This window comes from Octodon degus, unplaced genomic scaffold, assembly GCF_000260255.1.
Source record: "Octodon degus isolate 3935 unplaced genomic scaffold, OctDeg1.0 scaffold00069, whole genome shotgun sequence".
Classification (NCBI taxonomy): domain Eukaryota; kingdom Metazoa; phylum Chordata; class Mammalia; order Rodentia; family Octodontidae; genus Octodon; species Octodon degus.
Window position 1 is genome coordinate 2990762 of NW_004524645.1, and position 25069 is coordinate 3015830.

The following is a 25069-nucleotide window of genomic DNA, read 5'->3' on the forward strand; positions in this document are numbered from 1 at the left end:
AAGATTTATGTAACTAGAAATGTAACTTGTGCTATCTGATAAGACCAATCAAATCCTCTCAGGATTTACGCTGGAACTGTACCTTGTGGATCTTTTGTCAGTGTCAGCCATGTGGATGAGTCATGGCCTTTGCTTGACCAATTTGTTCTCTGTGAAAGTCTGAGAGAAGTTTTTCTCTCTAGGTGACTCTCCTTAGGCACACTATGCATCGCCAGTCACTTTCCTTTGTGGCTCCATAGTCTCCTTGGTCAGAAAGCCTGGTACTCCACTTAGTTACAAGATGTCACAGCACAGGTTCACAATATACAATGTATTAATTGTTGGAACTGTGCCACTAACCTGTTTTTGAAACTGTTTCATTGCTATTTAATTTTCTCATTAAAATTAATTTAAAAATACATTAAAAATTGAAAGTGTCAAAAAAAGAAAAAAAGAAATGTGGGGAGCCTCTCTCATTGGCTGTAGGGTGGGCCCCAAAGCTGGATCCTTCCTCTTGTGTTTCCACTTTCTCTAGTGCTCAGATTTAATTATATCTTCCATATGATACTTAGTAACCTGCGCCCTGGTTTGAAACGATGATTTCTGGAAAAAGAAAATATCTTTTTAGAAAAGAGTGAAATGTTCCAGGTTTAACTTGTCCTAAGCAGAAACATCTTTAGTTCCTAAAAGAAACCTAGGAAAAAATAAAGATAACATTTAATGAAAGAGTATTTGTGCTAGGATTGACTCTGCTTTTCACAGCAGCCCTGAGAAACAGGGCTTGTTGGACAAATAAACAAATTAAAATGCAAAGAGTTAATGAAATTTGCCCAAGGCCACTGTACTAGTAAATGTTGGAATCTGAGTCCAAGGATAACTGCTGTAGCTGTGACACCCATCTCTTTTCATGGGAGCCAACTGCTCTTCATTCTGTGAGGTCTAGGACTGGAGGAAATTATATTACTGAGCAACCGGCAGTGCCTCTCTATTGGAACCTTTTATTTGCTAGGGCTTCCGTGACACTGGGTATCTTAAACAACAGAAACTGATTTTAGTATAATTCTGGAGCCTAGTAGTCTAAGATCAAGATATTGTCTAGTTTGGTTTTTGCTGAAGTCTCTTTCCTCAGTTTATCACTGTGTCCATTTTCTCTGTACACAAGCATTCCTGCTGTTTCTTTTCCTTGTCCTTGTCCTTCTCCTTCTTCTTTTGCCAGTGCTATTCGATTAGGTCCCACCCTTATGACCTCATTTAACTCTACTTCCTTAATGGCCCTATCACTAAATATAGTCACATGGAGGGGTAGGGTTTCAGCCCTAAATGTTGGAGACACAATTCAGTCCCATAACAGAGAGTAGATAGAGTTTCTTCCTTGTAGACTGATCAGATGACAAGCTTTGATCAGTGGAATATGAGCCTCTGCAATGGATACCACATCTGAGCATAAGCTTTAAAACCTTCTGTCACGACCGACATTGGTCTATTTTCCCGTGTGCCATGTAACCAGCATGTCTCAAGTAGGAGCTGATCCTTGAGCCGAAATTGTGAAATATAGGAAACATGATGAGCATAGCCACAGCCAAACAGGTTACCATGTAGTATGACTACAAGAATGGGAGGGGCAGCTTGTTACCACATCATAAGCTAATGACAGCTAACTGATACACTTGAAAACAAAAAAAGTGTGTTTCTTGTTCAGTTACAGTTTAATACAGCTTAGAAATCACCCTCTTTCATCTTCCTTTCCAAAGAGTATCTCAGCAGAATGAGCTCCTTGCAGCATGAGGTCCTGTCCTTTTGAAGTCCTCATTTCAGTTAGAGATAAGAGAGAGCCGATGAGTTCTTGGGCAATATGCACCTCTTGTTATGATGGAACAATATCCTAATGAACCCAAAATAAGTTGAGAATAACATGAACTGAAATGCACTTGGTGTGGCTGATTTACTGAACATCCTATTTTAGCAGCACAGCTCATTGTAGTACCATCCTTTTTTTGTTAATTTTATTGAGAAAGAAGTAGCAATGAGACAGTTTCAAAACAGGTTAGTAGGACAGTTACAATAATTAATACATTGCATATTGTTGTCTTTATAGTAGTTATTCATAACACAACATACAGGCATGATATCTTGTCTAAACACTATTCAAAACTTTTTTTCTCATTGAGCTAAGAGAAAGTAGCTGTATAGCTATGCTAATATATATATATATATATATATATATATATATATATATATATATTGAGAACTCAAGACATGAGAGCCTGTACTGTAACATCCTGTTTTCCTCCATTGTTTTCATAGGGCTGATTGGGAGCTGAGGCTCACCACCATTGCCCAATGTTGTGACAGGGTGAAGGGCACATCACTAGCTCAAGAAAGGACCTCAAGTCAAAATTCAACCTAGAGCTTCTACTGAATACATGCTGCTTTGTGCTGTTGTAAAGCTAAAAAGCAGTAGTAGAGCCACTGTAAGTCGGGGACCATGTATGTATATTACCACTCTCTTCATTTCCTTAAGAAGCATCAATCACACAGCCCAAACTTAAGTGCAAAAAAGCCTTAGTAATACAGTTCTTCAGAATACCCAGGAGAAAGAAATATTAGCATTTACCTCACTTTTTTGAGAACCTATGTGTGAGAGAGCTCCTCTTCTCCAGCTGTCAACTGACAGTGGCATAACTGTTGGACACATGTCTGATTTAACAAAGACCAGAAAGCTTTGTGAAACCCAAAGGAATAAAATGCTAGTAATCTGATAGGTGAGGGTCAACCCTATGTGCATCTGTTTATAAGGCCAGGCTTGATGCAATGGGTTTAGTCAGTATTCATTCATTGTCAGTACTGAGCTGGACCCTGGTTCTCTTCATGTCCATAGACTCTCCTAGGAGTCTAGGTAATGTTCTGTGGGAAGTAGGAAGTGGGTAACTGTGTGTGAGATAGAGAATGTTGTTTGGAAAGATGTGACATTTGACATGGCCCCAAAGACTGTGGGAAGTCTGAGAAGTGTAAGGTGACATCAGAAGGGTATGATGAGTGTGTGCTCATCAGAAGGGTATCATCACATGAGCACCATGGAAGAGCATGTTATTGTGTTATAGAACATGTGAGTGGCCAGAGATAGCCAGGTCATAGTATGCACTGGATCAGGAATGGGGACGTGACATGAAAAACAACAGAGTGAATTTAAGGATGACCCACCAAGAGATAATGTGTCCACCTGAAACCTGCAGATATGACCTTGTTAGAGAGGAGGCCTTCTCTGATCCAAATAAGTTAACAAGGATGTTCAAATGAGATTATCTTGGATTATCTGAGTGGGCCCTAAATCCAGTTAAAAGTGACCTTATAGGCTGGGAGTGGTGCCACAGACCTGGCATACTGGAGGCTGAGGCAGGAGGATCACTGTGAATTTGAGGCCACTCTGGGCTACATAGTGAGTAGCCTGAACTACAAAGTGAGACCTTGTCTCAAAAAAGTGACCTCAAGAGAAGAGAACACACACAAGTAGAAGAAGGCCACATGAACTTGGAGGCAGAGCTTGGAGTGATGCAGCTGAGACCAAGGACTAGTTCAAGCCACCAGCAACTGGAGGAAGTTAGATGGATTCTTTTCTAGAGGATTCAGAAAGAGCCCAGTCCCAGAGATCCTTTCATTTCAGATTCTGGCCTCTAAAACCGTGCTAGAATAAATCTCTATTGTGTTAAGCCATGAAATTTGTAGTAAATAGTTATGGCAGTCACAGGAAACCAGTTCACGAGGGTGTAAGGAGTCTAGATCCACACGTCTTCCTGAGGGCTTGCAGTAGCATCCTGTGAGCAGAGGAGGCAATGTGGAGAATCTTTCAGATGAAATGAGTAGGGCCAGGAAGGACACTCTGGTAGCTCTGGAGAACATCTGGCAGGTACTGTTAGTCTCCGTTTGCCTGAGGAATGGGATAGTGATGAGCCTTGAAGCCCAGAGGAGGTGAACAGAGACATGAGATGCCACAGTCACATTCCCACCCCTGGACTACCCTAGCACTTTCTAGGGCAATATTGAGTGCGTTCTTTATTCAGCTCTGTGAATGACCAGTTCCTTACCAACCAGAGAGGAAAAAGAATCCTTTTTGGTGTTTCCCTTTGAAAAAAAAAGAGAGATTTTAAATCATATGGCCATGAATTGCATCTTCTGAAATACTGACCTCAGAAATGTAGCATTTCAAGTGGAATGTGTGTGTGTGTGTGTGTGTGTGTGTGTGTGTGTCTGTCTCTGTGTGTGTGTGTCTGTGTGTGCACGCACGCATGCATGTACATGTGCATTCCAAGGTGGGAAATTTCCCATTGGTAAGCCTCCAAGTTCTATTGAGGCATACTTATCTATTACTGCTTAGGAGACACGCTAAAATTTTGCAGTTTAAAACAACAATTCTTTTTTTTTAAGGAACCGGGGATTGAACTCAGACCCTTGTGCTTTCCAGGGAAGCACTTATTCTACTGAGCCATCTTCCTGGTCCCTACAACAACAATTCCCTTACGCTGTTTCATAGTTTTGTGACTTTGCTGGGTTCAACTGGCAGCTCTTCTGCTGGGCTTTGTGGGATCTCTCATGGTTGCAATCAGATGGTGGCCACATTTAGAGTTATCTAGAGGCTTACCTGGAACATGGGGCTGGCAGGAGTCCTCCCCTTTCCATGCAGCGTCCGTATTTCTCCTCCCCACGTGGCTCTCTCATGTGGTCTCTCTGAAGGGCAGCAGATTGTGGTGTTTGCAGGCCTTAAATCTAAAGGTTGTAATAAAGAAGGAGTAGAAACTTCTGCTTTTATATGCTGGGTCAGAAATTGGGCCAGTTTTACTTTTGCTGCATTCTGTTGCGTAAAGCAGTTGCAATAAAGCAGATTCAAAGAAAGAAATATGCTCAGTTTCTTCTTCTTCCTCCTCCTCCTCTTCTCTTCTCCTCTATTTCTCCTCCTTCTCTTCCTCTTTATCCTTTTCCTCCTTCATTTGGTACTTACAGTTGAACCCAAGGAATACTAACGCACATCCCCAGATCTTTCTAATTCTTAAAAGAAAATTTAGATAGGAGCTCAGTGCAATACCCAGACTGACATCCAATGTATGATATTCTTGCCTCAGCCTCCCAAGTGGCTAGGATTGTAGGGTGCACGATGGCACCCAGAAAAGCTCTAGTTCTTGATAAGGAAAGAGAAAGAACTGGCAGCCATCTTTAGACTATTTTTGAAAAGTTGCACTTTTGCCAGGTTCCTAAATCAGAACTGAGGGAAGTGGAGGAGGCATAATGTAGGCAGGCAGCACATATTTGCTGGATGGATTGAATGAATGCACAGATGCATACACGCCAAAGAGTCAGCCGTGTTTTAGAAATGCTAAGGTTTGTTAACCAAGGAATATGTTAATAGTAAGGACAAGTTCCTGAAATTGCAAAAGAATACTGCTTAAGAGTTAGATTAGAAAAAAGAAAGGAGGTTCATGTCTGATTAAGAGCTTAATGTCAGCCTGGATCAGTGCTTTTAATTAAATCATGCTATTAATTGTAAAAGCAGTAGGTATATCATAGTGTTGAACACTAGGAAGACTCAGTGTTTGTCTACTCCATTGCATTTAGGTGAGAAACTTCATGCAAAGAAATATAAGGATATTTTATTTCTTTTTATGAATTATATTCTATCAGATAAAACTGATTCAGATAGAAATAAGAAGGATGAGCCAGTCACTTAAAATTTCATGAAATTAAAAGCCTTTAAATCATTTGGTGCAAAATTGTGTCATTCTTCCCTTGTAAATCATAGTTTTTAGCTTAACTTTTCCTAACATTTATCATTCTCTGATCGGAATCTCAAAAGTTTTATAAATTTTCCAGTTTAGGATACTACTACCAATGAGGTGCTATACATTAAACACTAAAAATTATTTTAGTGATTCAGGCAGCATGATGAAGGATGATACCATGGATTCGTTAATGAAGGAGTAAATTCCACTAACTTTTTGGAAAAATATTATTCAAATTAAGAGATTGGTCACCTGTTTCAGTGGCCCTGTCATAGGCAAGAATTGCCAGCTTTGTGATGAAATTGGTCAACATTTATTTCTTTGACCTGGGTGTGTTAAGCTGTCCATCAGGATTTAAATGCCCGAAGTAAGTACTGTTCTTTCATTTGAACAAAGTACACATAGGGAGCAAAAAGTAAAACAAGAATCATTGAAAAATGCCTAGAAGGGCCGGCCAGATAGCTCAATGGATTAAAGTGCCTGCTTAGGCAGATACAGGGACCAGGGTTCGATTCCCCCCACTGCCCACTGCATGCTTTGCTGGACCCGCCCCTGGGGTGCCTTGAGACAGCAATTGAGACTGGATGTGGTGGTGTGCACCTGTAATCCCAGTGCTTGAGGGGCTGAAAACAGGAGGATCACTAGTAGTCTGATTTACATAATGAGACCCTGTAGACCCTGTACTAAATATATAAAAAAAGGAAAAGAAAAATGCCTAGAATTCAATGTGCATGGTTTGTCTTGGTTAGCCCACTCTTTCCATATCTTTCATCTTCCTTTGTACAAAACATGTATCAGTGTTGGGGAAGACTCATGGGTGCTGGATGGAAACAAAGACACACAGAACTCAATGAAGCAAAGCAAGGGCTCAAGCAAAAGGCTGCCGTCTTGCCTTCGGTCTTTATTTTTATATATGTTGAGTCTCCTCCTTTAGGTTACTTTCGGTTAACAAAACAAAACCTTATCATGTGTGCCTAAGATTTATGTTTAAGCTATATGCGACATACAGCTGCTAGGCACCTGGGAACAAGGACATGAAAGCAAGATGTCCTTGAAGAGTTCTAAGTGTTCTTGGTTACTCCCTCTGCTGTTGCAGTCTTGTTTTCTTGTTCCCCATTCCACATGCCCTGCAGGTCTTTCTGCATGTCTCTCTTTTAATTCCTTCTTATCCCAACATATCAGCAGGATTTACCTCTTCTTTTTTATGCAATAAGCTATTACCTCAATACCTTCAAATGACTGAGTGAAAATATCCTTCATTTGGCTCATCAAAAGTTTTCTACATGTGTGAAGTAACAATAAACCAAGAAAAGGCAGAAAAATCAGACATTTTATTTTTGCGCTGCAGAATAATTTCCTGGTCTTATATCCCAAACAGTGCCAGGCAATCCCAAAGGTTCAAAACTGTCTTTGGTTCCCAGTGCTTCTTCCACTGCCAATTCTATTTTGGGAACCAATTGTACCTACTTCTAATTGGGAAGAATGATCATATGCGTTTGTAGAATTGAAACTAAGTTTCCAAACTATTTGATGACATTATTGAGGTTAGCTTTGAGGTTTTTTTAGGGACAATCAATATCTCACTAGAGTAAATGTAGCATCAAATTGCATTATTTCAGTGGCAAGGCTTCTAATTATGATTCAGTTGATAAATCTGGGACTAAGTATGCAATAACCTTGCCCCTTCATTTATGTTTGCCTTTGTGCTAATTTTCTTTTTAAATTAAACTCTTCAGGAGAGACTTTAAGGTGTAGAATTTTTATTTCTGTTAAATAGTCTTGGCTTATTCATGGTACATACCCAGCTCTCCTGGTCCATACTGTCCTTGCCAGTTATTTCTAAAGAGATGAAGAGTTTATCCAGACACTGTGATACTGCCAGCCATCCACTGTACTGGCTGATAGTCTCACTTTCCAAAAATTCTAACCTAGAGGTGTGGATTTTGTTTATCACTCTGAACAGATAGATGCGAGGACCATTGCTTGCTTCGTGGCCCACTGCTCTGAGTTCTGAGCTTTAAAGTTAAAATTACATTTTTTAAAACTTGGGCTACTTTCATGTTATCAGCAGGATGTGTTCTTTAAGTCCCATGTAAGCCATTCTGCCAATGGGGCAGTCTAAATAGAAATAGGATATTAACTTTGGAAGAACCTTGACTTCCAGTTTCTCCAAGCACAACATCAATCTGAAAAACTATTGGAAAATGGAGAGCATCTCTGGCAGCTTGAGGCAGTGATTTCTAGGGAATAGCCACCCCCACGAAAGTCTCCATGAGGTAAGAGTCACCACTAGACTCATGAAGATTGACCATCCCTATTGATGTAAAGAGAGGATTTCGGCAATATTTTCTGTTGCTACATGGAGAAGTATCATGTTTCTGCTAAATATAATTAGGTGATATTTAGTATTTTGGGAAATGATTTGATAAAGGAGTACTTTTCTAAAGCAATTACTTATTTGTAATTACTTAATATATATTTTCCTTCAAGATTATAAACTCCATGAAGTGATGAATAGTATTTTTCTCTCCCCCTGCTTTGTTCCCAAGACCTAGAAGAGAATCTGATACATGGCTGGGATAAATACATATGGATTGAATAACAGGAATGAATGATCTCCTGGAAGATAAAACAGTTATTACCCCAGGTCACTTTTGCTATTGTTGAATTTGATTTGTTTGCAGAGGAAGAAGAATATGCATCATAGTATGTGAACAAGGAATCCACAGATAATAACAATTCCATGCCATTGGTCTTTTCTTGTGAATTTTGAAGGTCAAGATTATTCACATATACCAATTTATTAATAAACTTTGGGCATCATAATGTTGGATTTCTATCAGTACGATAAATGTTATTTTTCACACTACTGTGGGGGAGGTTTTAAGAGGTGATTATTCTGAGAAATTCCGTATGTTTACCTGTAGGTCATTCCAGTATTTGCTTGTAACTGCAGCCCTATCTCAGCACTTGGTAAAATGTGGGAGCATTCTGCCTTTCCTCCCCCACAGTTGGCCATATGCTATTTTATAACTGCATGTACTTCTTACACAACATTCCCTCCTGGAGAGGGGAAACAGCTCTCATACACAATGGCTTATTCCAAAATAAGGAGCATTGACAGTGTTTAACTTGTTTAAGAAATACTTCAGTCTCAAGTATGTAAAAGCTTACAGAGAACAATTCCTTTGTTGGAACACATCCAGTGTTCAGAATTTGAAGAAATCCAGTTGGCTTCCAGAAAGTGCCCAGATTTATTACATGATTTATTACATAGCTTAAATGACTTAGAAAAGAAAGACTAAAAGCTTTGAAGTAAATTTTTGCACTCCTGAAATGAAGAGTCACGTTTCTTGTTTTGTAAGTTGAGAAAATTTTTCTACTGCACTTAAAAAATTGGGTTCTCTTTCTGCTTTCTGAGGTCTAATAGTCATCTTGTCAGTTGTCACTCATAGGCTGTGTGGCTTCTAGGAACTGTATGAGCAGTAGATGTGAAGAAGAGATATGAAATAGATGAATATGAGTATCATCATTTTTGAAGATGGTCAAAGGCTAAACATGATTGCAATTTAGGTCATGATTTTGATACATATAAAATAGCAAGATAAAGCCCTGTACTGATTGCTTCTTATACAAACTCATCTTTAAAAGACATGTATCTTAGCACAAATTAATGTGAGATTTTATATTTTTTCTTTTATTACTACACGTTACAATCATCTTGGGAATTGAGTACATGTATATAACGTAGTACTTTCCTTCTGTAGTCCCCTTATTCCCTCTCACCTTCCTTCCTCTGCCTCCAAATTCTCTTTTCCCATTTTTATTCATGTTATTGTTATTCTTAGCTCATATTTATGACATGGAATGTTTACCTTCGTTGAGGTTATTGGATTCCTGTACATGGCATATCTTAACTCTACTTATTTTCCCTTGCCATCATTCTCCTAGAAATGTTCCCTTTCACGGAGAGCAAATTGGTCAAGCAATGGCTGTGACTCATCCTCATGTCTGACACTGACAAAAGGATGTACAAAGGGCAGTACAGGGCTACAGGATAAATCCTGAAAATACTTGGCTGACCTTAATAGATACAAAAGTTACATTTCTTGTTATATAGGTTTTGCTATATCTTGGTCTTAACCATCCAGCAGAAAAGTATAAAAACAAGTTATATAAAGTCATATTAATACGATGAGCTGTAAAAGGCTCAAGTCAATAACCTCTGAGGATAACCCACTAATATTATAGACTGCTAGACAACATTAGATTGTTTAGTTGAATTCAAACACCTATAGTATTTAGATGTCAATAGAATATTCACCTCTGACAGACAATAAAAAAGGATACAAAGGAAAGATCATTTTGTATTTATATATACAAAATAGTTAGGATAAATTTACAGCTACTTTCACTTAATTCAATGAGAAGAAAGAGGTATACTCACAGTGTTTAGACAGAATATCCTGTCTGGTTCTTGTACTATGGATAACCACTAAGAAGATAACAATGTACAATGTATTGATTATCAAAATTGTCCTGTTAATCAGCTGTGAAACTGTCTCATTCATATTTATTTCTCAATAAAAATGAAATGTTCCCGTTTGCAAGCGGTCTATCCCCCTATTTTCTTCTATCTGTCCTTAGTTCTGCTCTTTCTACTGTGCCTTAACAAAGTGAGAGATATTATAGGGTATTTAAGGTCATTTTGATGGATTTATTTCACTCAACATTGTATTTTTCTCATATATAAACTTTTATACAAATTTTTGAATTTATCCTTCTTTATAACTAAATAGTGTTCCCTTATGCATAGAGACCACATTTTCTTTATCTGTTATTTGTTGATAGGTATACTGGTTGTTTTCTGGACTTAGCTGTTATGAATTGTGTTACTCTAAACACTGGTGCATATGCATTACTGTGGTATGATGGGTTTAGCTCTTCTGGGAAGATACCTAGAAGGGGATTAGTTGGGTCAGACAGTATTTCTAAATTTTGTTCTTTGAGAAATTGCCATAATGATTTCCTTACTGATTGAACTAGTTTCCATTCCCACCAATATTGTAAAGGGTTCTTTTTCCAGCACAGCTGTACCAGCATTTGTTATTCTTCGATATCTTGATAATTGTCATCCTTTCTGATGTAAGAAGAATCTAAGTGTTGCTTTAATTTTAATTTCTCTAATCATGAGAGATGTTGAACACCTTTTCATTTACTTATTGGCCATTTTCACTTCTTCCTATGAGAAGTGTTAGTTTTTTTTTGTTTTCTAGTTTTCAAAATTATTTATTTGTTCATTTACTTGGTACAGGGTCTCTCTATGCAGCTTTGACTTGTAGTGACCCTCCTGTCTCAGTCTCCCCAGTGCTGGGATTACAAGTGTGCACCACCAAGCCCGATTTCATTGGCTGGCTTACCACAGGGTGACCACGGCATGCTAGTACTGGGGATTAAACCCTGGCCCTGGAGCTTGTCAGGCAGGCACTTAGATCACTGTACTATCTCCCCAGCCCATGAAAAGTGTTCATTTCATGTGCCTCTTTCTTTCTTTCTTTCTTTTTTTTTTTTGGTGGAACCCGGGATTGAACTCAGTCCCTTGCACTTGCCAGGGAAGTGCTAATTCCACTGAGCCATCTCCCCGGCCCATGTGCCCATTTCTTCATTGGATCTTCCATTTTAGGTGGTCTAATATTTTGAATTCTCAAATATTTTTTATGATTGTTTATGTTATTTCTTCACTCTACTAATTTATTCCATTGCTGTGCAGAAGGCTTTTAATTTGATATAATCCCATTTGTTTATTTTTATTATTTCTTGTGTAATTGAAGTTCTATTTAAAGCATCTTTTTCTATACCTGTGACATCAAATGTTTTATTTAATTTGTCTTCCAGTAGATTCAGTATTTCAGTTCTAATGTTTAGATTTTTTGATCCATTTTAATTTTCGTTTAGTACATGGTGAGAGATATGAGTTCTGCTTCAATCCTTTATAAAAAGATACCCAGGTTTCTTAACACCACATGTCGAATAGGCTGTATTTTTTCCATAATCTATTTTGCATTACTTTGTGAAAGATCAAATAGTTGAATGTGTCTGGAAATGTTTCTATATCCTCTATTTTTGCTCTGTTGATCCACATGTCAGTTTTTGTGCCAGTACCATGCTGCTTTTTTTTACTGTTGCTTTGTAGAATAGCTTCAAGTCAGGATCATTAAGGCCTCCTGCTTTGCTCTTGTTTCTCAAATATCTTTTGCTATATTGGCTCACTTCTGATTCCATATTAATTATAGGATTATTTTCCCTAGATTAGTTAAATATGCTGTAGCTATTTTGATTGAGATTGCATTGAATCTGTATAAAGTTTTGGGAGAATAGCCATTTTGGCAGTATTGTTTCAGAAGAAATTTTTCCATTTTCTGATGTCCCCTTCAATCTCTTTTCAGAAATATATATATATATATATATATATACACACATACATATGTATATATATTAAAGCATTTGTAGTGGGGAAAAGTAACACTCCACTTTATCAAAGAAATAAATCAACTAAAGAAAACAATCAACATAGAAATATGAGAGATGAGCCAGACCCTTGAACATACAGGGTTAATAGATATCTACAGAATGTTCCACCGCACTATAACAGAGTATATGTTCTTTGTACTGCAAATGGTAATTTCACCAAAATAGGTTACATACTAGCCCACAAAGCCTTCTTAAATACATATATCAGAATCACCCCATATGTACTATTTGATCACTGTGCAATGAAAATAGGATCAAACATAGAAAAAATCACAGAAAACTTAGAAGCACCTGAAAAAGTAGTAACATACTCCTAAATAACCAGTGGCTCACAGAGAAAATCAAAGAAGTAATTAAAAAATTTCCGTAAGCTAATGACAATGACTGCACAATTTACTGTACTTCAGGTCCACAATGAAAACTATCCTAAGAGGGAAGTTCATTGCAATCAATGCTCACATTAGGAATACGGAGTGACCTAAAATAAATAACTTATGAGGAATCTTAAGATACTTGAAAAACAACAGTCCAGGCTCAAATTGAAGTTAAGGATGGAAAACAAAGATTAGAGAAGAAATCAGTGAAACTAAGCCTAATAAAAAAAGAATTAACGAATCAAAGAGCTGGTTCTTTGAATAAGCAAAATAGATAAACCCATAGCCAAACTTACCAAGTGAAAGAGAGAAAAGAATCACATTAATACAATTAGAAATGAAAAAGTTAAACCACAATAGACACCATGAACATTCAGAAGATAATAGCTACTACATAAGATTGTACTCCAACAAATTGGAAAACCTTGGAGAAATAGATTCCTAGACTCACACAAATTACCAAAGTAAACCCAAGAAGTCACAAAAATCATGAAGAACCTAAGAACAAGTAATGGGATTGAGAGAATAATAAAAAGCCTACCCATTAAAAAATACCAAACACTATTGGATTCACTGCTGATTTCTGTAAGACCTTTAAAAGCATAAGAATAATTTTTTCATACAGGCACAGAAACATGACTCTTTCAGACCTACCATTATTCTTTAGACTATTTCTATTCATAAATTATTAATTTTAATTTTATGGATTTTACTATATTAAATAATGAATACTTAACAGGAAAAAATCCCCAAAATAAAGTACTGAACTTTTAATATTTATTGAGCATTTGTAAAAAAGGATCAAAGTTTTCAAGATCAACGTTTTTGGTATACAAAGTCTAAAAAAGAACAACCCAAATAAATTCTTATATGAACTACAGTGAAAATATCAATAACACGTTACAGATAATACTTTGTTTTGAAATTGAAGTATTTTATTTTGAATTTTTTTATTTTATAAAGAGTACAAAATATTTTTAAAACAAAAATTACATATCATATGGTCTCCCTAGTATAAGAACTCCAAAGAAGAAATACAAATAGAAAGATATAATACAAGAAAAGGGAAAACAGGATCTCAAGGACTAACTAATCAAGAGAGGGAAAGGTGATGAGCTAGGAAACATGACAATGTTAAGCCATGCAGTTATATGTAAGAGATGAGCAAGGCAATGATCCGGAGAATATTCAGAAGATTCTTCAATCTAGGAGTTAATTGGAAAGATTCTCCCCCTGACTATATATATTGATACCTGTGAACTAAGCTACTGCACTGCAGATGGTAATTTGTAATAGTGGTTTCATGTTGGGAGTGCCTGTCATTGTGGTATTCTGAATATGGGCGGCTTGTCATGGCATGCCAGTTACTGCTAAGATGTCTCTTGGGTAGGTGGATGCTCAAGAAAAAGGGGGTTGTGAATGAAAGCAAGAGACAGGAAAAGGAATATTGTGGGACTCTCCTGCTTCAAGGTTGTATATGGTGAGATTTTTGGACTTATGTGCAAGCATGAGAAGCATAGAATTCTTTATCCTATTTTTAAACTATAATCTAATTTCTAAGTGTTTTTTATCATATTATGCAGGGACTTAAAGTTCAACATATCAATACTTGATGAAAAATACCTGTTCCTTATTATGCCTAAGATGTTTGAAATGCAGTGAGATAGTGAGGTTAAGCTTGATAGCCTAAATTGTTTGTTAATAACAATAAGCTTGTCTTCTGGATGGTTAACAACCTAAGTTTGTAGACCAAAATTAGAGAAAAAAGGAGGGCTACAAGGAAAGCCAACATTTTGGCCCTAGTCTTCTAAGGTCAATTAAGACTCAGGACATATGAGAACTTGTACTGTAACATCATGTACCTCGGTTGTGTCCCAAATTTTCTGATCAAGAAGATTATGGGGCCAAAGAGGAAAGTGATCGATGACGTAGAGTGTGCCTAAGGAGAGTCACATGGGGAGAAGACACTCTCTCAGGCTTTCACAGAGAGCACATTGGCCAAGCAATAGCTGTGACTCATCCACATGGCTGCACTGACAAAGGTTCTACAATCTGAGGTACAGGATCTCAAGATAAATCCTGAGGGCATTTCACTGACCTTCTCAGACCAAAAAGCTACAACTCTTGTTGCATAGGTCCTGCTTTGCCTTGGTCTTAACCATCCAGTAGAAAAGTATGAAGTCGAAATATAGGAAATAAAGCCATGCTGCTAAGTTGAGCTGTGGGGGACTCAGGTCAATAATTTCTGACATTGCCAGTTAAACAGAAGACCCAATGCTATTATGGGCTACTGGACTCTTTTGGAATATTTTGCTGAGTTTAGACACCTATAATATTCAATAACGGAACTTAGAAAAAATGGGGTATACCTATGAATGTCCATTTTGTATCTGTGTATTCAAAGTGGTTGGGATAGATATATAGTTGCATTCTCTTAATGAATAGAATGTTTGTTCTAATGGTGTTTGTAAATAGGATCACAAGTCTGCATCTTGTACAGCAAATAACCACTAAGAATATATGCGGTGTATTATTTGTTGAAACTGTACTTCTGATTTGATTTGAAACTGTCTCATTGCTATCTGTTTATCAATAAAACTTTGAAAAAAAACCAAAAATTACAAGTGATACAGAACTTCACTTAACAAAGTGATATGAATTTCACAGTATTTGTTGTAATGCATATTGTTGTCTTCCAACCAGTTATTCATATTACCAGATATATGCATGCAAAATTGGAAGAAAAAAGAAAGAAATATATAAAAAGAAGAGAAATAGGAGAAACAATTTAAAAAGAGACAAAACAGATTAAACATTATCTGCTTCTGCTGCGTTCCTGTGTATAGTTCATGCACTGGTCAACTTATGCTCTATTACAAATGTGACATCAACTGGAAACCAGTGAAGCAATTGTCCAGTGCCACATTTTGATTATTTTGGAGATGAGAGCAACAAGTCTGTACAAATAAGAGTTCCAGGACAAATGTAATAATTGAAAGCAAAATAAGTCTTTCTATCTACATGAGCTTAAATTTTATGCCACATTTTGACCCATCAGTTTTCAGTAAGTCTTTTGCATTCTTGTGATCACCATGAGAAATCACTGCTGAGTACAACAGACCCATGAATACTTTCAGTTCAGCTAGTGAGGTGTAATAATAAATATATTTTTGAATATGACTATTGTTGAATACAGAATGTTTAATTTGCATTTCAGCATTTGTGTATTCATACCATCTTGTAGCATTTTGTCTGTTAATTTTCAACACTGAATGGTAGTACTGACATTCTATTTAATTACCTTCCAACCCTTGCAAGACCCTCACTATATATTTTTGTTCCTAGTTCTAACATTAGATTGTTCCATTTGGTTGTGCAGCCATTTCAAAATGTTTCAACTAGTCAAATATATACTCACATTACTGTTTATGTCATCTGAATTAAGGAAGCCTGCATTCCCTGGGTCTCTTTCAGTTGTTTCTTGTTCCATTTCACTGTCAGAGGAACTTTGGCTTACATTGCCAATGAAGAAGTCATCCTTATTATGAACACCAACAACACTCTTCTGTTGTGAAAGCATACATTATGCTACAATGGATCATCTTCATCATCCATGCATGAATAATCTGACGATTTACTTTTGGCTTCCTCCAAAACTTGAAAATCTAGTTTTTCATGTGTCATTGTAGTTTATTGGGCTACTTCTATAAGAAAAGTCAACCAAAAATTTTAAAACAAATCCTGGAGTGCTGTGCGTCTCTTGGTCTTTCTGTGATGCTTAGGTAGACATACATAAAACAAGGTAGATGAACAATAAGGTGGATAAAATTCCTGTTCTGTCATTTTTGTACATTTGTAACACACCTTGCTGTCCTACCTAGTGGGTAAGCACATAGATTGCTTCCTATATCCTTAGGGAAATGGACTGAGATACAAAGCCCACTACCATTATGCCAGAGTACAAATTTGCAATAGAAAAGTTATGTCAAGGGTATTATATCACCAGTGCTTCTCACACACCTCAGAGAAATTGAAAAATGTTTAATGCTTCCCAGCTCACTTATGGAAGCCAGCATCACTCTGATAAAGATCCAACTAGGAAACAAAACTGCAGGTTCATATCCATAACGATAACTAATGCAAAACTTCTTAAGATATTAGTGAACAGGATGCAGCACATTGTCAAAAAGTCATAAGTCTTGACCAAGTAGGTTTCTTCCCATAGATATAAGGATGATACCATATGTGTAGCTCACACACCATATAAACCGAAGTGAAGATAAGAAAATCCACATGATCATCTCATAAATGCAGAAAAGGCTTTTGATAAAATCCAGCATCCCTTGATGATAAGAACTCTGAAGAACGGAGGCAAGGAGGAGAGGTTCCTAGTGTGGCTGGACCAAGGTGAACCCTGATTCCATGGGTTCAGCACAGTAAGAGATTACTGAGTATTGGCATCAGTTTCAGGCTAGGACCACAGAGCTGGAGGCCCTCAAAAGCAGGAAGGATTTGCTGGAGAGGCAGCGCCCTGAGCTGCAGGACCAGCATTAAGCTGACACTGCATCCTAAAGGAGGCCGTCCAGCAGTTAGGCAAGGAGATGAGGGACACCACTCCAGGAGTACCAGGACCTGCTGACTGTCAGAATGACTCTGGATATCAGGATTGCTGTGTATGGAAAACTCCTTGAAGGTGAAGAGTGTCGGACTGGCTTTGGTCCAACTCCTCTCCTTCATAGGGGCTTCCTCAAATTTCCTCTATGTTCACATACATAAAAGTTTAAGGTGAAGAGAAGACAAAGGTAGTAGAAAAGCCATAAAAGGAAAATGTGATTGTGGAGGAACAGAAAGAAGAGATCCAAGTGACTGAAGAAGTCACTGAATAGGAGGGAAAAGAAGCCACAGAGGAGGAAGAAGTGGGAGGAGAAGAAGAAGCCCCTGAGTCACACTCAGCAGAAGAGGCAGAATCTCTAGATAAGGAATCTAAGTCCCTGGTGAGAGCAAATCTCCAGATGAGAAAGAGGCCATGTCACCCACTGAGGTTGAGTACCCCAAGAAGGCCAAGTCCCCAGTGAAGGAGGAATCCAAGTCTCCTGCAGAGGAGGAAGCAAAATCTGCAGACACCAAATTCCCCAAAAAAGCCAAAAGTCCTGTCAAGGAGGTCAAGTCCCCAGAGGAGATCACATCTCCCGCAAAGGAGGAGGCCAAGGCTCCTGAGCAGGAAGTCCCAAAGAAGGAAGAGGTGAAGTCCTGCTTGGAGCAGATGTCCCGGGAAGTGAAAACCAAAGAAAGCAGAGTAAGAGAAGGTTCCAGCCACACTGAAAACCAAGGATTACACCAAGACAGATGCAGAACACAAAAATGAGGCTCCAAAGCCTGAGATTGAGGAAGAGAAGGAAGCTGCTGCAGAAAAGCCCAAGGAATCCAAAGCTGAAGATATGAAATAAGATGTTAAAGACAAGAAAAAAGCAGTGACCCCATAGAAGGAGGCTCTGCTGAGGTGGAGGTAAAGGAGGAGGCTAAACCCAAGGAGAAGACTGAGGTGGCCAAGAAGGAACCATTTGATGCCAAGGTCAAAGAAGCCCACAAGCTGACAGAAAAGAAGCTGGAAAAGCCAAACAAGAAAGAGACAGCAGCAGTGCCAGAAAAGAAAGACACCAAGGAGAAGAAAGTTGCAGAGGTCAAGAAGCCTGAGGAGAAATCTAAGGCTAAGGCAGATGACAAGAACCTCTCAGAGGAGCCCAGCAAGCCCAAGATGGAGAAGGCGAAAAGCCCTCTAGCACAGACCAAAGAGACAGCAGGCCATCAGAGAAGTCTACAGAGGATAAAGCCACCAAGGGTGAGAACGCAGAAGAGAAAGGAATATCCAGAGTGGGCAAAGAAACTCAGCACGGTCACGGAGTACAAGGGTCCGCATTGAGTTGTCATTTTTCTTCCTTTCCTTTCTATAAGAAACCGTGCTTTGATGTTGGGCCCTCCTTTGCCAAAAAGGAATTTCTATAAGCAATATGTTAGCAAGAGAGGGCACTCCTTGTCCCTAGAACTTCATGTCCTACCCCACCCCTCACGTCCAGGTGGTGGACAATTATGTTATGATAGCTTATGCGGCCAAATGCGATGTACACTGAATGCCACATGTAAACATTTGACTGCAAAAACTGCCCCTTCCTTTCCAAGTAAGTGTGTTTCCTGTATGGACAACTGACAGATGAGCACAATAATGAATGAAAACTTAGATACACATTATGCCTGAGACGTCATAACCTGTTCCCAATGTTCTTCTCTTTTCCAAAGGGGTGGCCAAGGAGCCTTTACCCAGTGCTCTCTATCCTGGAAGAGCTGAAGCAGGTAGGGCTGAGCACTGGCTGCTGTGTCACACCAGAGCGCACTTTCCACTGGAGTCCACCTCCAGTTGATTTTGTGTAATAAAGCCGTGTGCTTCTAAAATGAAATAAAAAAGAAAGTTAAAATTAAAAAAGAACTCTGAAGAGAATAGATATCAAAAGACCATACTTGCATTTGAGAAGAGCCATTTATTGCAAATCAGTGGGGGTAAAACTGAAAATATGACCTCTAAAATCAGGAACATAATAAACACTATCACCACTATCACCACTTGTATTCAAATAAATAAAAGGGATCATATAAAAAAGGAAGAACTCAAATTATCATTATGTGTAGATGACATGAAACTCTGCATAGTAAACTCAGAGCTCTACCAAAAATTAATAACCAATTCCTAAGATCCAACAACTTCTTAGAATTAATAACCAATTTCAGCAGTATAGTGGAAAACAAAATCAACACACAAAAGTCAATACCATTTGTATATACCAGTAATGAACTCAGGATAAAATTATGAAAACAATACTTTTTATGGTAACATCAAGAAAAATTAAATGCCTAGAAATTAACATAATCTGGGAAATAAAACATTTCTACATAGATTTTATATTTTAATACATTTGCTTCAAATGTTTACTCTGTGAAAATTTCCTGGGCTATTACATTGACTATTTTTCTAATTGCTAGGGGCATTTAAAAATTTTATTGTTGGTTAAATAAAATTTTAATTACTTTAGTAAAACTTAAAGTACCAAGAAAGCACAAGAATAATTGTGCTTATGGTATAACTATGGGACAAATTGTAACTTCCTGCTTCGTGAAGTCCAATGGAAATGTAAGTTTCCTCAAATGTAGTGATATTTTTAATCTGCTAAGGACCAGATATTTTTGTTTTACAAAGAGTATTAAGAATTATATTACTTCCCATAATATGAATCTCTTAGTTTTGCAATACTTAAAGCATATGAAATCACCTTTTATTGTGAGAAAATACACATAAAATTCACCATTTTTGCCATTTAAATGCATACAATTCAGGGATATTTAGACCATCTAAAACATTGTGCAGCCATCATTACTAGATATTTACAACACATTTTCATCACCACAAAAGAAAATGCCATATTCATTAGTCAGTTTCCATTTCCCCCCGCCTTCACCACTCCTAGCAACTAGGTACCAGACTTGGACAACCAGTAAACTCTGCTTAATGGCTCATTGATATTTCATATATGTGGGATCAATTTGTTAAAAGAGGAAAGTCCAAGGAAGCTCTAGTCTTCATTTGGTAAATGTGGTAAAAGCAGGAGTTTGGATTTTATAATCTCAGGCTCTTCATTCTACCAGCTTACTATACCATAAAAAACTACAAACTAGAGAGTTTTGATTATTGAATAGAAATGAGTGGTGGAACATTTAGATACTGTTAGTGAAAGCCTAGAATTTCAGATGAGTTTCTATGTTCCAAAACTAGAAATTTAGGTGGGATTCCACAGTGGCCTCTCCCATTATCATAATAACTGGAGGTGAAAGAAATTACCTCTGCTGAGCTGTGGGAATTTCCCAGCTTTCTTCATCTCTTCTGTTCTTTCTTCCTTCTATTCCTTTTATTTTTTTATTTTTAAAAAAATTTTCAATAGATATTGTAATTTTGTAGAGCTCACAGCACTCAACACATTCCTATTCTTTTTTTTCCATAATTTTATTGAGAAACACATAGCAATAAGACAGTTTCAAAACAAATTGGTAGGACAGTTTGAATAATTAACACATTGCATACATTCTTCCTAGTGGTTAATTGCTGTATAAGATGCAGACATGATATCTTATTTACAAACACCATTAGAACAAATCCCTCTATTCATTAAGAGAATGTAACTATACGTCTATCCTAACCACTTTGAATACACAGATACAAAATGGACATTCATCTGTTTACCCTTTTTTTGTTAAGTTCCGTTATTTGAATATTATAGGTGTGTAAACTCAGCAAAATATTATAAAAGAGTCCAGTAGTCCGTAATAGTATTGGGTCCTCCACTTGACTGGCAGTGTCAGAAATTGTTGACCTGAGTCACCTACAGCTCAATATAACAGTAAGGCTTTACTTCTTGTAGTTCGTTTTTGTACTTTTCTGCTGGATGGTTAAGACCAAGGTTAAGCAGGAGCCATACAACAAGAGTTGTAACTTTTTTGTCTGATAAGGTCAGTGGAATCCCCTCAGGATTTATCCTGAGATCCTGTACCTTAGATTGTAGATCCTTTGTCAGTATCAGCCACGTGGATGAGTCACGACCACTGCTTGGCCAATTTGCACTCTGTGAAAGCCTTAGAGAATGTTTTCTCTCCATGTGACTCTCTTTAGGCACACTCTACATCATTGATCAGTTTCCTCTTTGGACCCATAATCTCCTTCATCAGAAAATTTAGGACACTACCGAGTTACATGACATTACAGTACAAGTTCTCATATGTCCTGAGTCTTACTTGACCTTGGAAGGCTGGGGCCAAAATGTTGGCTTTCCTTGCGGCTCTCCTTTTTCTCTAATCTGGTCTGCAAACTTAGGTTGTTAACCCTCCAGAAGACAAGCTCATTGTTAATACCATACAACCTAGGCTGTTAAGCTTAATCTCACTATCTGTCTGAATATCAAACATCTTAGGCATAACATGGAACAGGTATTTTTCATCAAGTATTGATATGTTGAACTTTAAGTCCCTATAGAATATGATGAAAAAACATTTAAAAATTAGAATATATTTTAAAAATAGGCATAAAGAATTATATACTTCTTATGTTTACACATAAGTCCGAAAATCTAATCATATACAACCTTGAAGCAGGACAGTCCCACAACATTCCTTTTCCTGTCTCTTGCCTTCATTCACCACCCCCTTCTTTTTGAACAATTATCTACCTGAGAAACAGCATGGTGGCAACTGGCATGTCATGACAAGCAGCGCGTATTCAGAAGACCAGAATGACAGGCACTCCAAGCATGAAACTACTATTACAGATTACCATCTGCAGTGCAGTTGCTTAGTTCACAGGTATCAGTATATATAGTTAGTCAGGGTGAGAATCTTTCCAATTAACTGCAGTGTGCTTCATAGTGTGGAAATACTGGTGTTCAAAGCAGGCTTTATTTTTGCTCTCACATAACTTACATTTATATGGAGATAAATTATAAATGAGTAAACATAACTATAGGTGTCATTGGTGTTGTTAAAGAGAATATCACCATGTTATGACTAAGAACAATTGAAATAGGTAGCTCATTTCTACTTGGTTGTTTTAGTCATAGATTACCAGACAAACAAATATGACAATTTATGCATATGTATGGGAAATTAGAAGAGGGCTGGCGAGACAGCTCAGTGGACTAAACCACCTGCTTAGGCAAGGGTAGGCAAGCACAGGGACCATGATTCGATCCCCAGCAACACATGCTGTGCCATCACCCCCCCCAACCAGGGCAGGCTAAGTTGGCTATAGTCCGGGTGGAGTGGCCTGCACCTGTAATCCCAGCGTTGGGGAGGCTGAAAGACAGAGGATCACCATGAGTCCGAGGTGTGTAGTGAGACCCTGCAACAACAAAATACATTAAAACAAGAAGAAATTGCAAGATTGATTTATGATGGTTAGCCACACAGTTGGATGAGGAAGCGTGCAGAGGGCGTCTGCACGCTGGAGACTGAAAAGCCCAGTACAACATCTGGAGCTCTCTGCAGTGTCCATACAAGTCCCTATCGGGAGGCTGATGTGACCCAGGCAGAAGCCCAACCAGTCTGTGCCAGAAGTGGGAGATATCAACAAGCTGAAAGCAATAGACTGGAACTCTTCTGAAGAGCCGACAATCGATCCTCCCTCATTTCCCTTTTATTGTATGCAGGCTACTCACCCAAAGAGTGTAGGCTGGTTTTACACCCACATCATCTCTGTGCCTTTCTCTTGCACAGGATATTTACAAAGCAAGGGGGGGCCCTACTTATAGGCTCCCTGCTGAGCCACATAGCTAACCTTCCAACTTCTCATATTGATACAATGTATCAACCATAATGGCATCTCTGAGGGTGTCATATTAAAGCGAGGGTCTGAAGCATGCAAAGGATCTGCCATGTGGAGAGTGATGTGCAAGAGTTTCATGTGGAAGGAATGTCACATATAGTGGCATTCAGCTAGAAGGACCAGCCACAGCCAAGAAAAGACCAGAAACTTAGATGGGAAACCAGCCAATGGACCAGTTATACAGGATTTTGTAGTTCATGTCACAGAACTTATTATAGAACCAAGGGCAGCCATTGGGCAGATCAAGTAGGAGATTTACGTGGTGCAATTTATTTTCAATAACTGTACTTATTGCTGTAAGAAGATAGGATTAAGGGCAAAAGTATACTTACAGAGACCAGTTGGAAAGTTAACAAAGTGGTACAGTTTATGGATAGTGGTGCCTTGACAAGATGAAGGTACTTTAGTCACTCACTGGGCATCTACTGAATGATATGTTTGTGTTGGGCAAAAAGGAATACACATGCGTGTTCATGTTATTGAGATATTTTGTTCGTTTAGCATTGCTCTTTGGGGACTGAGGAAGAAAGGATATAAATCAGGAATAAAGTTAGTAATTTGGTGCAATTTAATAAATGTTTCTTGAATACCTCTCTGTGCTAGGTAGAAGATGATTCCATTTTCCTTCAGAATTTTGATGGCATTGCTTCAGTGTATGTCTTATAGGCCTCAGCATTATTGTTGAGAGAAACAGAGCTGTTTTCATTCTTGATTTATTGCTTTGTGACCTGAATTTTTCTCTGTGGTAGCTACAGGGATCCTCCCTTTGTTTTGTTCTTTCGTGGTAACAAGCTGCGGTGTGGGTCTCTGGTCATTCATTTTGCTGTGTATGTGCTAGGGCTCATCCAGTCTCAGTATTCATGCCCTTTTGTGCCTCAATTTTAAAGATGATTCACCCATGATTTTTTGCCTGCCATTTTCATTATACTCTTTCTGGATATCTAGTTTGTATTAGTCACTTTCCTGTCAGTGGGACAAAGTATGTGACATCTCTGACTGAAAGGAGCAGAGGTTTATTTTGGCCCACAGTTCATTTCCTGGTTGCCAGAATTCAAGGCATCAAGAGTCATGATTTAAGTGCATGGCAAAGAACAACTGTGCATAGTGTGGTGGGCAGGAAGTAGAGGAAACGGAGGGTCCAGGGAGGGAGATAAGTTATGCCACCCGGAGGCATCCCCAGTAACAGCTCTTCCAACAGGCCCTGTCTCCTGACACTGTACCCAGCTAGGAACCCATTGGTGGATCAGTCCACTGACAATTATAGCAGTCACCTATGAAATGCCTCTGAGCAGAGGTAATATTAGGGGACAGTCTGGATCCAAGCCATAACACTCACCAGTGATATCCGATTTCCTACTTTCTGTGTTTTCTGAGTATTTTATTATGTGCAAATACTAGAGAACTGAACTAATCCATTTTTTCTCAGCTACTTTTGGGACTTTTACTCAATGCGTTTATATTTAATTTCTGTAAATGCTCTTTGTAATCTCTGCATGTTCCCTGGATTTGGGAAACAAGAAATTTGGTTACTTCTTAAACAAGGTTTCAGCTAGCACCCCCCCTTTTTTTGTCAATGCACATTTTCAGCAAACCTCTTCTGGAGGGGAATGTAAATATTTTAGGTGTTGCAAGATATGCAACTCTCAGCTATCAAATCACAACTGTTCACCTGTGCTTTTTATATCAGAAAGCAGTCACAGACAACATGTAAATGAATGTTGTAGAGCTATGTTAATAAAAATTTATTTATTGACTTTTGGTCTATGATATTAATTTGGGCTGACTGGCTTTCCACAGACTGTTTTGGATTCAGCTTTTAACTCACCAACATCTGATCCATCTGCTTTCTGGATTCCAAACATTTGTTGCTATTACTTGCATCTTTTCCAATTCTAGTTAACTTTGGAGAAAAAAAAATGTACCGTGAATAATTGAATTCATAACCTCATGCTAGCCAGGAAGGTGCTGTGCTGCAGAGCTCATTCCCCTGGCTGAAATTATAT

The 25069-nt window shown here is 38.2% G+C and overlaps 1 pseudogene; it reads left to right on the forward strand.

Annotated features, from left to right (window-relative positions):
• LOC101568289 overlaps positions 1-18655 on the forward strand; it is a 65759-nt pseudogene extending 47104 nt beyond the window's left edge.
• Positions 18656-25069: the final 6414 nt, after the last annotated feature.